This window comes from Macadamia integrifolia, chromosome 6 (assembly GCF_013358625.1).
Source record: "Macadamia integrifolia cultivar HAES 741 chromosome 6, SCU_Mint_v3, whole genome shotgun sequence".
In the NCBI taxonomy this organism is placed as follows: Eukaryota; Viridiplantae; Streptophyta; class Magnoliopsida; order Proteales; family Proteaceae; genus Macadamia; species Macadamia integrifolia.
Window position 1 is genome coordinate 17,948,519 of NC_056562.1, and position 14,445 is coordinate 17,962,963.

Genomic DNA, 14,445 nt, shown 5'->3' on the forward strand with positions numbered 1-14,445 from the left:
ATTTAACCGGCTAGCCGGATCAATTCCGGATGAACAAGAATGTATCAGACTTAGTGGACAGAAAGCAAGCTACAACTGGCGGTTCGGTAAAAAGGGAAAAAATAGATGTAAAATGTATATTTTAATATTATAAAAGGAGGGGCTATATAAAGGCCATCACCTCCTATCTAACCTTTATTTCTCACATTCTATTCATCCTTTAGTAAGAGGAAGAAAGGAGAATGAAGAAGAAGAAGAAGAGAGGAGAAGAAGAGAGGAGAAGAAGAGAAAGGAAAAGAGAGAAATTGCTATAGAGATCGACTTGCTTGGGAGATTGCTAGAGGATTCAGCAAAAAGGTAAGAAATCTCACCTAGATTTACTTCTAATAAGAGGGATTTTTAGAAATAAAAGGGGGTTTAAACTGATTTGGACTGGAATTTGTGAAAAGAGAGGAAATCTAGAAATTTCAATGACAACTCAACTACATAGGGTTTAATTTCTCTGAAATTGGTAGATTAAATTGGAAAGGAATGTAATAATTTGGTCAATTGATGTGTACACCATGATCAATTCCTACAAAGAGTGAGGAATCTCACTGACTCTCCTTAATTAGAAAAAAAATTCCATGTGGATGAGAAAATCCATTCAATTTTACTGTTATAAAGTCTGAAATTTACATACAAGTTAATTGAAGCTTAATTCTCAACATGCAATGTGAAAATTCATTTTTATTTCACTGTTTTGAGGTCCAAGATTCACCTGCAAGGTGGGAATTGATGGTAGGTTGCATGCATCGTAAGATTAATGATGGATTTCAAACCTGCAACCTCAAATTGAGGGTTTATCATGAAAATTAGTTTTATTTTACTATTGTAGATGGAATTATACATATGTGAAATGAAATCTGAGATGGGATCTTCATTATTGAAGGCCGATTTGGAACTGGGAGACTGGGTTCCTTACTTGAAGCTCTGGAACAGAGAATTAATTTGAAATTAGAAAGAAATCCCATCTCAATTTCACTAATTTGAGGGTATAGAGACAAATGCAAGAGATATTGAGTATGAATTCCATGCAGGCTTATGGAATTGAGAATTTATAATCAATTCTAAAGTTAAAATACTGATATCCACTCTAGGTTCATAATTTCATATAAGAAATTGGGTAAAATTGGGGGAAATCTGAAATTTCTACTGAATCCCATGTAAGACCCTAAGGATTTAAAATGAAATTTGTTAAATTGGACTTGAAGAAGAATTGTGGAGCATATAAGGGAGGTTATAGACGATCTTATTAGGGAGATATTAGGTAGCACTGTTAGGGGTAGATAAAAATTTACCTGATTTTAATACATGTGTATAATTATTGATTTTTAGGAATCCCAGATAGCCATTAGAGAGATTCCTCTGCACCAGGAGAGATTGTGGACCTTGATATTCACTGTAAGTCGGTGCCCTTCTCAACCCCCATTCTTTTGGTGTGTTTCTTAATGTTGAGCATGCATTACTTGTTGTATTTGTGCATTTGCATTGCATTACTTCTTGTATTTGTGCATTTGCATTCATTTTCATCATTTGCATCTACTTGCATATTTGTGGTATGATGGATATGATGGTGGTGGAAATGTGGAAGGAAAGGTAAGTGAGATGGGTCACGTGCAGGTGCCCATGTGTGCATATATGGTTTGGATCATTTGTTGTGCACCATATAGAATGTAGGGCTAGGTATTATGACCCCAAGTGCTAAACCCCTTGTCCGTAGGGGGTTAGGTATGGATTAATCCCAATAAAAGTGACTGTCTCACCAGCAACGCACTGTGAGTGGTACGACGTACTGTACCAATGGTGGATGTGTATGGGCGTGAGTGTGTATAACAGGATATGACGTACTGTATGCCTGTAGATATATTTATGATATGGGGTTACCTTTACGGGTTAGTCGGTGTAGACCGGGACCCATACTGGCATTGGTTGGCTCCTGCCTACAACATAGCTTGTATTCCTGAGGCCCAATGTATAGGGTAGGGAATGCCACCTGTGTTGGTAGCACTTATACCCATAGGAGATGAGACTTACTAATGGACTAGGAAATCTAAATAGTTAAATAAATGGATTCATGAGTATCATTCTGTTGTGTGGAGCATGCATTGCATATGGATGCGTGTGTTTGTTTCTATCCCACCCCCTCACTGAGCATCACCATATGGTCACCCCCATTTCTTTATTCCATAGATGAGGAGAGCAGTCAGTTGTAGGTTGATAATTCAAAGCACGATGACGTGGTTATGGATCAGTTGGCTTGTATTCTGGATTTTGATGATTTCAGCCATGGGCATGACTGCGAATGTGATGATTGTGCATATAGTGGGCAACAATATTGAGGACTGATGTATTTGATTATCTTTTTATGTATATATGTGGATAGTGGTGGAAATCAGTTTTTGTTGATACAGGTTGGAGGGTATAACTACTGTTGGAAGATATTTTATGTAAATATTTGTTTTAGAATGGGATGAATGTATATATTTGTATTACTGTATATGTTGTTGTGAATCATTTTATATATGGTATCAAGTATCACATAGAAGCACTGAGTGGATATTATCTTTATTTGATTTATATGATCCGTTGTGTACTCTAAGTATGATTTTAGCATATATGGTTGTGGTGTTGTGGACTCTCTTAAAGTAGGATCCTGGTTTGGCGAGCTGACCGTACAGGTATCCAGTGTTGGTGCACCTATGCCATATAAAGGGCAATGTAGGGTGTGGCATTTGGTGGTATCAGAACAAATTCTAGGACTAAGTCTGACAACCCACAAGATCTTAGGATCATCTAGTGCCATAGGAAGTAAAGAAATAAAAGCTTCAAGATAAAAGCTTAATTGTTATGAATGCTTCTGTGTGTGATAGAAAAAAGATTAGGATGTGAATGTTTTCTTTTAACTAAATAATTTTATATATGACCAATGCTGCATTACTCATCCTTGTTGGAAATATTTGTGTTGAGCATTGGGAATTGATAAGTTATGATTTTCAGAAAAATTCCCAATATGCCACCAAAACAGGCTCAACCTCAACAAGGATCGGGACACCAGAAAAAGGGCCGGCCTACTAATAGAGCTCACCCTTTTGTGTCTGTGAGTGAAGAAAGGGAATGTAAGTCAGTATCAGGAACACAAGAATCAGTTCCTGCACCTGCTCCTGCAGCAGCATCTGTGTCACGTCCTGTACCTCCAATACTTACAGCTCAGGATGTGACCACTCTGGTAACTAATATGGTCCAAAGTATACAACAAAGACTACAACAATCACTGTAGCAGAATAGATAGCAGCAACAATAGCTATAGTAGCAACAGAATAGGGTTATCGAAGAAATGGCCACAACAATGCGTGCTGGGGGAATACCCATCCCACCCACACTAGTGGCCTACCTCATACAAATCCTACAACTTTAGTACCTCAAGTTAACCCAGGAATCCTAGTTGCACCACAAACCATAGGTGGGCAAGTAGCTCAGATAGTTACAGTTACGGGGGTTACAGATTGGGCAATAAGTTTTTAGGAACCCACCAACAGTACAATTATGGCCAGACACAAGCAAGTTGATGGAGAAATTCCACAAGTATAGACCTCCATACTTTAGTGGTGTGAGTTCTGACCCATTGGCACCTTTAAAATGGGTAGAGGGAGTTGAGAGGGCATTGGCAATGTTGAATTGTAGTGATGAACAGAAGATCATGTGTGTGACCTATCAACTGCAGAATGAAGCCTATGCCTAGTGGAAGGCTACCAGACCCATACTATTAGCCACGCATCCACAGCCCACCTGGGATCAGTTTGTGGAAGTGTTCTACAAAAACTATTTCCTTATCAGTGTGAGGGATAGGAAGGAATCAGAATTCATGGCTTTGATCCAAGGACCCAAGTCTGTGTTATAGTGCCAACAACAATTTGAGGCTTTGTACTATTTTACCCCAGAACATATGAAGAATGACAGTGCAAAGGCAAAAAAGTTTGAGAAGGGTCTGAGGTCTGGCATTGGAGCTATGCTAGTAGCACATCAGCTGTAGAATTATACTGATGTGGTTCAATTTGCCAAGTCTATTGAGGACAAGTAGAGGGAAGGCTACCAGATTCAGGCAACAAGAAGGGCTAGGACAAGAAACATAGGGAGACAATTTGGAAGGTTTGGAAGAGGAGCTTCTTCTTCTACCCCAGTATCCAGACAGAGAGAGACTAGTGGAGCTTTTACCCAGACACAGTCAGCACAGTCTCAGCCAGCAGTTTCTACACTCCAGCCTATCACTGTGAGATGTTATGTATGCCAGCAGCCGAGGCATTATGTAAAATTCTATCCTCAGAGGAAACCAAGTGGGCAGAGTGTGGCTTCTTCTTCTTCTGTATCTACTAAGAAGTCACAAGCATCTGGGAAAGTCTTTGCACTGACAGTCGAGGAAGCCGAGGCTGCACCCGGAGTAGTGATAGGTATAGTGCTTGCCTATAATATAACAACACATGTATTGTTTGATTCTGGTGCATCTCATTCATTTTTGTCTTCTAACTTTGCTCCAAAGTTGGGTGTGAAATCTAAAATGTTAGCTTATCAATTGATGATTAGTACACCTACAGGATTTATTGTCCACTTAAAAGATGTTTATGAACCCTGTATCATTCAGATATGTGAGCGAAATATGATAGCCCAATTGATTTGCATAGATATAAAGGACTTTGATGTCATAATAGGATTGGATTGGTTGTCAGCATATTGAGCTTGTGTGCTCTGTGTTGAGAAGAAGATATTATTCAAACCAAGGAATGGAGATGAGTTTATATATCAGGGACACAGAAAGGAAAATAGGAAGATATTGATTTCCTCTATTCAGCTACAAAAATTACTAAATGAAGGATGTGTCCAAAATACTACCAAGAAGACTACTACATTGGAAGAAATAGAAGTAGTCAAAGAATTTTCAAATGTATTTCCAAAGGATCTGAGTAGCAGACCCCCAGATAGGGAAATTGAATTTTGTATTGAGTTAATACCTGGGGCAGCACCAATGTCAAGGGCACCTTACAGAATGGTTCCTGCTGAATTGAAGGAGTTAAAGGAACAGTTGCAAGATTTGTTGAAGAAGGGTTTTATTAGACCCAGTGTGTTACCTTGGGGAGCTCCAGTCTTGTTTGTGAAGAAGAAAGACAGGAGTTTACAGATGTGTATTGACTACCGGGAGTTGAACAAGTTGAAAATTAAGAACTGGTATCCGCTTCTCCGTATAGATGATTTGTTTGATCAATTGCAAGGAGCTAGTACATTCTCCAAAATTGATTTGAGGTCAGGGTATCACCAGTTGAAGATCAAGGAGAGTGATATCCAGAAGACAGCCTTCAGGACAAGGTATGGTCACTATGAATTTGTGGTGATGCCATTTGGACTGACCAATACACTAGTCGCTTTTATGGGACTAATGAATAGAGTATTTCATGATATGCTAGATCTATATGTGATTATATTTATTGATGATATTTTAATCTATTCCAAGAGTAGAGAGGATCATGCAATTCATTTGAGGTCAGTCTTATAGAGGTCAAGAGAGAAATAGTTGTATGCTAAGTTTAGCAAATGTGAATTCTGGTTATCACAAGAGAATTTCTTCGGACGTGTTGTATCAGTTAGAGGTATTGAAGTTGATCCTGTAAAGGTGAAAGCAGTATTAGATTGGGAGTCCCCATAGAATGTTAGTGAGATTCGGAGTTTTCTGGGTTTGGCAAGTTATTATAGAAGATTTATTGAGAATTTTGCTCGGATTTCTGCTCCTATGACCCCATTGACTAGAAAAGGAGTTAAGTTTGAATGGACTAAAAAGTGTGAAGATAGTTTTCAGGAATTGAAGAACCAACTAGTAACAGCTCCAGTCCTTGTTATTTTAAATGGTACATCAGGTTTGGTAGTATACAATGATGCATCCAAACAAGGTTTGGGATGCGTAGTGATGCAAAATGGTAGGGTAATTGCTTATGCTTCAAGACAATTGAGAGATTATGAGAAGAATTATCCTACTCATGACCTGGAGTTGGCAGCAGTCATCTTTGCTTTTAAAATTTGGCGTCACTATTTGTATGGAGAGAAATGTGAAATATCTAGTGACCATAAAAGACTAAAGTATGTCTTTACTCAGAAAAAACTGAATATGAGGCAAAGAAGATGGCTAGAATTACTTAAAGACTATAACTGCACCATTCATTACCATCAAGGGAAAGCTAATGTGGTAGCAGACGCTCTCAGTAGGAAACATAAGGTTACTACATTAGCAGTAGTTACTGCTAACCCTATGTTGATTGAAGAGGCAAGAGAGTTGGGTTTAGAGATAATTGTGGAAATGAAGACACCTAAAGATATAACACTTGCCACTCTTACTATTAAACCATCTTTGTTTGAGCAGATCAAGGAAGCCCAGCCTAAAGATGATGTGTTGAGAAAAACCATGAATGCTATTAATGATGAAAGACAGAAGGATTTGAGGTTCACAGTGAAAGATGGAACTTTGTGATTCAATGATAGATTGTGTGTTCCAAGGGAAGAGAAGCTAATACAGTTGGTTCTGAATGAAGCCCATAGCAAACCTTACTCTGTACATCCTAGAAGTACTAAAATGTATAGAGATTTGAAGAAAACCTACTGGTGATATGGTATGAAGACTGATGTAGCTAAGCATATGGCAAAGTGCATGAATTGTCAGCTGATGAAGGCATTGAGATAGAGGCCACATGGGTTACTGCAACCTCTTTCAATACCTGAGTGGCAATGGGGGCATTTCACTATGGACTTTGTGACAGGATTACCCAGAACTAGGAAAAGAAATGACACGGCTTGGGTAGTTGTTGATACACTCACTAAAGTATCCCATTTCATACTAATAAAGATATCTTACTCCATGGAGAAGTTAGCACAATTGTACATTGATAATATTGTAAGATATCATGGTGTGCCTATCAGTATTGTTTCTGACCGTGATTCCCGTTTCACTTCTAAATTTTGGGACAGCATACAAAAGGCAATGGGAACCAAGTTAAAATTTAGCACAACCTTTCATCCCCAGACAGATGGACAGACAAAAAGAACAATTCAGACCTTGGAAGATATGTTAAGGGCCTGTGCTATTGATATGAGCTATAGTTGGGATGAGCATGTACCATTAGTTGAATTCGCATATAACAACAGCTATCAATCAACTATTGGTGTGGCACCATTTGAAGCTCCATATGAAAAGAAATGTAGAACTCCCTTGTATTGGGATGAAGTGGGAGAAATGAGAATTTTGGGACCTGAGTTGATACAAGCTACCTGTTATAAGGTAGATATGATCAGGGAAAGAATCAAGATAGCTCAATCTAGGCAGAAGAGTTATACAGACAACGGGAGGAAACCTATAAAGTTTGTGGTGGGTGAAAAAGTAATTCTGAAGATTTCACCCATCAAAGGCATCAAAAGATTTGGAAAAAGAGGTAAACCAAGTCCAAGGTATATAGGACCCTTTGAGATCTTGAGTCAGATTGGCAAGATGGCCTATAGACTGGCATTACCTCCAGAACTGGACAGATTTCATAATGTCTTCCATGTCTCTATGTTAAAGAAGTATATTCTAGATCCTTCACATGTATTACCTGTTGTGAAGCCTTTGGAGTTGGATGATGATTTAAGCTATGAAGAATAGCTCAAGGGAATCTATGATAGGAAGGAATACCAACTCTGGAGTTGAACCATTCCATATGTGAAGATCAAGTGGAAGAACCATTCCGAGCAAGAAGCTTCTTGGGAGAGGAAAGATGAAGTGAAGGAGAAGTACCCATAACTGTTGGGTTTATCAGGTAACTCTTACAAATTTCGAGGATGAAATTTTTTGTAAGGAGGGGGGAAACTGTAACACCCCAAATCTCACCTCTTTACATTGGCTATGAACAGACAAGAGTAACAAATTAAAGAAGCCAACACTAGCTTGGTTGGCAGTAGTGGAATGCCAAGAAGGGAAGAATGACCCAACATGTACTTGTGCCTACTGTCAACGGTGTTGGAGGGATCAATAAGAAAAGTGGGCCAAGAGGTAAATTAATAACCTTGATAAGGTTGGATAATAGAATGACCCTAGGTGATGCCAAAAATGACTAAATAATAAGACCCGAACAAGTTTGGATACATGTTGTTTACAACATGTCATTACAATTGCTGGATTTCAGCAAAGTTCATGTTCATTGGCATTTTAGTTATTTTATATGACAATATCTGAAGATTATTTCTTCTACAAAATGATAGATCATTGAGTTATGAATCCAACGCAACTTGAATCATCTCAATCCAATTCGGACGAGAAAGATATGATCATTTTCGTATAGACTATTTGAACAGGCCAAGAAACAGAGGTCAACCGACAACTATCGGTTTGAACCGACAACTACCGATTTAGTTCTGTTTGCAGAATTGTACAGGTCTTTTGATGGCAGAGTGCAACCGACAACTGCCAGATTTATCCAAAAATTCAACTGGCTAGCTGGATCAATTCCAGATGAACAAGAATGTATCAAACTTAGCCGATAGAAAGCAAGTAGCAACTGCTGGTTCGGCAAAAAGGGAAAAAAATAGATGTAAAATGTATATTTTAATATTATAAAAGGAGGGGCTATCTAACCTTAATTTCTCACATTCTCATCACCCTTTAGTAAGAGGAAGAAAGGAGAATGAAGAAGAAGAAGAAGAGAGGAGAAGAAGAGAAGGGAAAAGAGAGAAATTGCTCTAGAGATCGACTTGCTTGGGAGATTGCTAGAGGATTCAGAAAAAAGGTAAGAAATCTCACCTAGATTAACTTCTAATAAGAGGGATTTTTAGAAATAAAAGGGGGTTTAAACTGATTTGGACTGGAATTTGTGAAAAGAGAGGAAATCTAGAAATTTCAATGACCTCAACTACATAGAGTTCAATTTCTCTGAAATTGGTGGATTAAATTTGAAAGGAATGTAATAATTTAGTCAATTGATATGTACACCATGACCGATTCCTACAGAGAGTGAGAATTCTCACAAACTCTCCTTAATTAGAAAAAAAATTCCATGTGGATGAGGAGAAAATCCATTCAATTTTGCTGTTCTATGATCTGAAATTTACATGCAAGTTAATTAAAGCTTAATTCTCCACATGCAAGGTGAAAATTCATTTTTATTTCAATTTTTTGAAGTCCAAGATTCACCTAAAGGTGGGAATTGCTGGTAGATCACATGCATGGTAAGATTAATGATGGATTTCAAACATGCAACCTCAAATTGAGGATTTATCATGAAAATTAGTTGTATTTTACTATTGTAGATGAAATTATATATATGTGAAATGAAATCTGAGATGGGATCTTCATTATTGAAGGCCGATTTGGAACTAGGAGACTGGCTCCCTTACTTGAACCTCTGGAACAAAGAATTAATTTGAAATTGGAAAGAAATCCCATCTCAATTTCACTAATTTGAGGGTATAGAGACAAATGCAAGAGATATTAAGTATGAATTCCATGCATGCTTATGGAATTGAGAATTTATCATCAATTTTGAAGTTCAAATACTGATATCCACTCTAGGTTCATAATTTCATATAAGAAATTGGATCAAATTGGGGGAAATCTGAAATTTCTACTGAATCCCACGTAAGACTAAGGATTTAAAATGAAATTTGTTAAATTGGACTTGAAGAGTAATTGTGGAGCATATAAGGGAGGTTATAGATGATCTTAATAGGGAGATATTAAGTAGCACTGTTAGGGGTAGATAAAAATTTACCTGATTTTAATACATGTATATAATTGTTGATTTTTAGGAATCCCAGATAGTCGTGAGAGAGATTCCTCGGCGCCAGGAGAGATTGTGAGCCTTGATATTCACTGTAAGTGGGTGCCCTTCTCAACCCCCATTCTTTTGGTGTGTTTATTAATGCTGAGCATGCATTACTTGTTGTATTTTTGCATTTGCATTGCATTACTTTTTGTATTTGTGCATTTGCATTCATTTTCATCATTTGCATCTACTTGCATATTTGTGGTGTGATAGATATGATGGTGGTGGAAATGTGGAAGGAAAGGTAAGTGAGATGGGTCATGTGTAGGTGCCCATGTGTGCATATATGGTTCGGATGATTTGTTGTGCACCATGTAGAATGTTGGGTTAGGTATCATTACCCCAAGTGTTACACCCCTTGTCCATCGGGGGTTAGGTACGGACTAATCCTAATAAAAGTGACTACTTGATTAGTAGTGCACTATGAGTGGTATGACATACTGTACCAGTGGTGGATGTGTATGGGTGTGAGTGTGTATGATAGGATATGACGTACTGTATGCCTGTATATATATTTATGATATGGGGTTACCTTTAGGGGTTAGCCGATGTGGACCGGGACCTGTACCGGCACTGGCTGGCTCTTGCCTGCAGTGTAGCTTGTATTCCTAAGGCCCAACATTCAGGGTAGGGAATGCCACCTGCGTTGGTAGCACTTATACCCATAGGAGATGAGACTTAGTAATTGACTAGGAAATCTAAATAGTTAAATAAATGGATTCATGAGCATCATTCTATTGTGTGGAGCATGCATTGCATATGGATGCGTGTGTTTGTTTCTATCCCACCCCCTCACTGAGCATCACCATGTGGTTATCCCCCATTTTTTTGTTCCACAAATGAGGAGAGTAGTCAGCTGCAGGTTGATAATTCAGAGCATGATGACGTGGTTATGGATTAGTTGGCTTGTATTCTGGATTTTTATGATTTCAGCCTTGGGCATAACTATGAATGTGATGATTATGCATACGGTGGACAGCAATATTGAGGGCTGATGTATTTGATTATCCTTTTGCGTATATATGTGGATAGTGGTGAAAATCAGCTTTTGTTGATACAGGTTAGAGGGTATAACTACTATTGGAAGATATTTTGTGTAAATATTTATTTTAGAATGGGATGAATGTATATATATATGGATTACTGTATATGTTGTTGTGAATCATTGTATACATGGTATCAAGTATCACATAGAAGCACTGGGTGGATATTATCTATATTTGATTTTATATGATCCGTTGTGAACTTTGATTATGATTTTAGCATATATGGTTGTGGTGTTGTAAACTCTCCTAAAGTAGGATCCTGGTTTGGCAGGCTGACTGGGTGCGGTGAGGTATCCAGTGTTGATGGACCTATGCCATATAAAGGGCAAGGTAGGGTGTGACACCAGAGCCCAGGCAAGACTAGGGGGTCACATTGGCGAGTCAGACTACCCATCGGTGTTACCTGCCGATATTCCGTGGGTTTTACTGTTCTCCTTCCTTTCTTCATTCCACCTCTTGGGAACCTAATGGGGTTGTGCCCACTTCATTTCCCACACATGTTAGGCTCCATCTACTTGATCATTTCATAGATCTAAGTTATCATCAAGGTTTTGGGGAAAGAAATCTTACCTTGTCTCAAGAACCCCCAAAACCTAGGATCCTCTTTCTAACTTAAATGTCACCTCAATAACTTTCAAATCTTTGTTTCTCTTCCGCAATCCTTCAAGGAAATCACACAAGGGTTCCATTATTACTTTTATTTGATCATACTCAAGAGGGTTTCATCACACTCCATGGGGTTAGGGTGTTACTTACCTCAAAACGTAGATCCCACGACACTGGACACTATTCCGATGATGAAAAGGTAGGTTGCGGCTTTGGAAACCAAGGGAAGATCTTCTTCCCTCTCCCTTCTCTTCTTCTTCCTCTTTTCTCCCTCTTCTTTACTCCCCTTACCAAACCTTGGCTGAGATCTTAAATGGGAGAGAGAAAAACATAAATGCTATGTATACCCTTGTGTTATAAATATCTACTAGGGTCTATTTGGTTTTTCCCCTTTATATACCAAAATCATGATACCGGCCAAAATAGCTGACATTATCAGGTGTACGGGGTCTCATTATGATGAGGAATCCGAAATACATGTGCTCACCTGAGTTGGGCTTGCTGGGGCCCACATTACCCTAATAGGTGGTCACACTGGTGGGTCTTGCACCTACCATTGACACCCACCAGTTGGCCAAAACAAAGTCAACCTTGCTGTATTTTGAAGGAAAATGGAACCTTAACTCGTATCTTGCTCTCGGCACATGTTATGGAACTTAGTTCACATCATTCAATCATGATGACGTACCTTTCCTATTCGTACATGGCTTTGTGATATGTGTAAGGGCACGGCTTAGGCATGCGAATCACATCAGGTACTGGCTCAATCTTGTCCGGCCACCCCACATTTGACGTCACCCTTACTGTCATGTACAAAAAGGCACCAGCATCGACCCTTTTCGGTTCAGACCCTACAAGACCAATTGAACCAATCGGTCAATTAAATCGGGTTAAAAGAACAGGGCTCTAAAGGTGATATTTGGATTTTCGTGTTGTTTTGATTATTCTAATGAAGACTTGAGTTGTGGAATTAATCAAACTCATAAATAAAAGAGATTTTATTTATGCTAAAGATAGATTTTATTCATGAAATGCCAAGCTTGGCAATACAAAAAGATTAAAAAAAAAAAAAAAGGAATAATCACGGGGAGGGAAGGAAAAAAGATATACATATGCTTGTGTTTGCAAGAACTACAAGAACAGATCCCTAAGAGTCAAAATCCTCATCTGAGCCATACTTGGCATCATCTTCATAGAACATCGAAGAGCTAGTAGGTGCTAATCCCTAGCTTTCCAACTTCTAAGTGAGATCCTGAATCTGCATGTGCTGCCGGGCAATCTCTTGTTGGTAAAAGCTGACTTGGCCCTTTAAGGCAGTGTTCTCTCCTTCCTGGGAAATATAAGGAATGATCAAGAAAAAAGAGTAATAAAGAAGAAGGACAAGGTTAATAAAAATAAAAGAGAGAGAGATGATACCTTATCAAGTACCACCTCACACAAACTCTGGTGCATCCTCCTAATCTCGGCGTAGGCCTCCGGAGACACCTGACGAAGACCATGTCAATTAAAGGAAGTTAAAAGCCAATCAAATGAAAGGTGGTTGGATACTGACATAGTCATATGGAATGGGCAGCCCAAGAGAAGCATCTCTATCTAGTCTACGCTCCATGAGCTGAGGGATACTAGGATGGGTTACGTTGGGATAAGACCAGCCTGGGAAGCCATGAAAGGGGAAGGTGGCCATTCTGAGAGATCCACCCACAATAGTAGAAGGCCCAGTTTGGGATGGACCAGTAGCACTTACTTGTGACTGAACAGAAGAAGGGTCCGCATGCCGCAGCCTCTATTGAAAGAACATCAATCAAAGCCAAACAAAAAGGGAATTGAAGTATAAAAAGGATATTCAAGAAGGGAAAACATACCACTGGACCTCTGGGACCAAAAGAAGTACAAATTGTCTTTTCCTTGAGGAAGGTCTCGTAATCCCTATTCTGGTCTAAGAAGGAATCATCCCACGTTCCTTTGGCCAATCTCTCAATCTGATCCATAGGAATGTGCTCTGGGTGATGCATAGTGGATGGGGGAAGATAAGGAGGGAAGCGCATGTTGGAATCAGACCACTGGGGTGTGACCCACTCTCCTAAATACCAGCGTGGCCCTAGATACCCCTAAATAGAACTCGATTCTCTGTTAAGTGTCTGGCCCGAGCAACTTCACCAAGGTCAAGATACCTAAGGTGTCACACCCCGTTCACACAGAATCAGGCCAGTGATCGGGTTAACACCGGTTAACCCAAACCTACCAGGATCATCTGATACAGTATCCAACCACAGCATACACACAACTAAGAAAGTGTTCATCAGTTCAGTGGAATACTTAATTTACCTGTAAATATTCCCATTATACTTGATACCCAAATTGTAATACATAGTTAAGTACATGTGGGCCCACAGGCATGATATTTATACAAAAAGAATACAATTTACATATCAAGTACACAAAAGGGATCATCAAAAAAATCAAACAGTACAGCTCAGCTCGGTATCAAAGGGATCATCAAAAATCAAGGAGTACAGCTCAGCTCGGTATCAAGGGATCATCAAAATCAAAGAGTCAAGCTTAGCTCGGTATCACAACTGCGGTCCTGCAGCACAGCCCTCGCACGGGCAATCCATGTCGTGCTCTAATTCCTCGGGGACCCACCAATCCTCTTCAGGGAATTCAACTGTGGGGCCCGACCCTTGCTCTTCAGGTTGATGCCCTGCAAAATCATCTAAAAGAGGTGCACACGTGGGATGAGCTCACTAGCTCAGTAAGTGAAAAGAAGGACCACACAGCAGTCCACACAACAAATCACAACCATATGCACTATATGCTATGCAATTCATTTTTAATTACTTCCACCTAAACAACATTACTAAGTCCTTGGTTTACTGCTACTACAACCACAGTGCGCATATACTCTGGGTACGAGCCACGAACTCCATCCTGTGATACGCCCATAT

At 39.2% G+C, this 14,445-nt stretch overlaps 1 long non-coding RNA gene across 1 annotated transcript in view; it reads left to right on the forward strand.

The window, feature by feature from the left end:
- The first annotated feature begins 202 nt into the window (after positions 1-202).
- Positions 203-14,445, forward strand: part of LOC122081241 — a 28,175-nt gene continuing 13,932 nt past the window's right edge. Inside the window, exons 1-3 of the long non-coding RNA XR_006141047.1 lie at positions 203-336; positions 1,357-1,422; positions 9,832-9,897. This is a non-coding gene — a long non-coding RNA (uncharacterized LOC122081241). The remainder of the gene's footprint in view (positions 337-1,356; positions 1,423-9,831; positions 9,898-14,445) is intronic.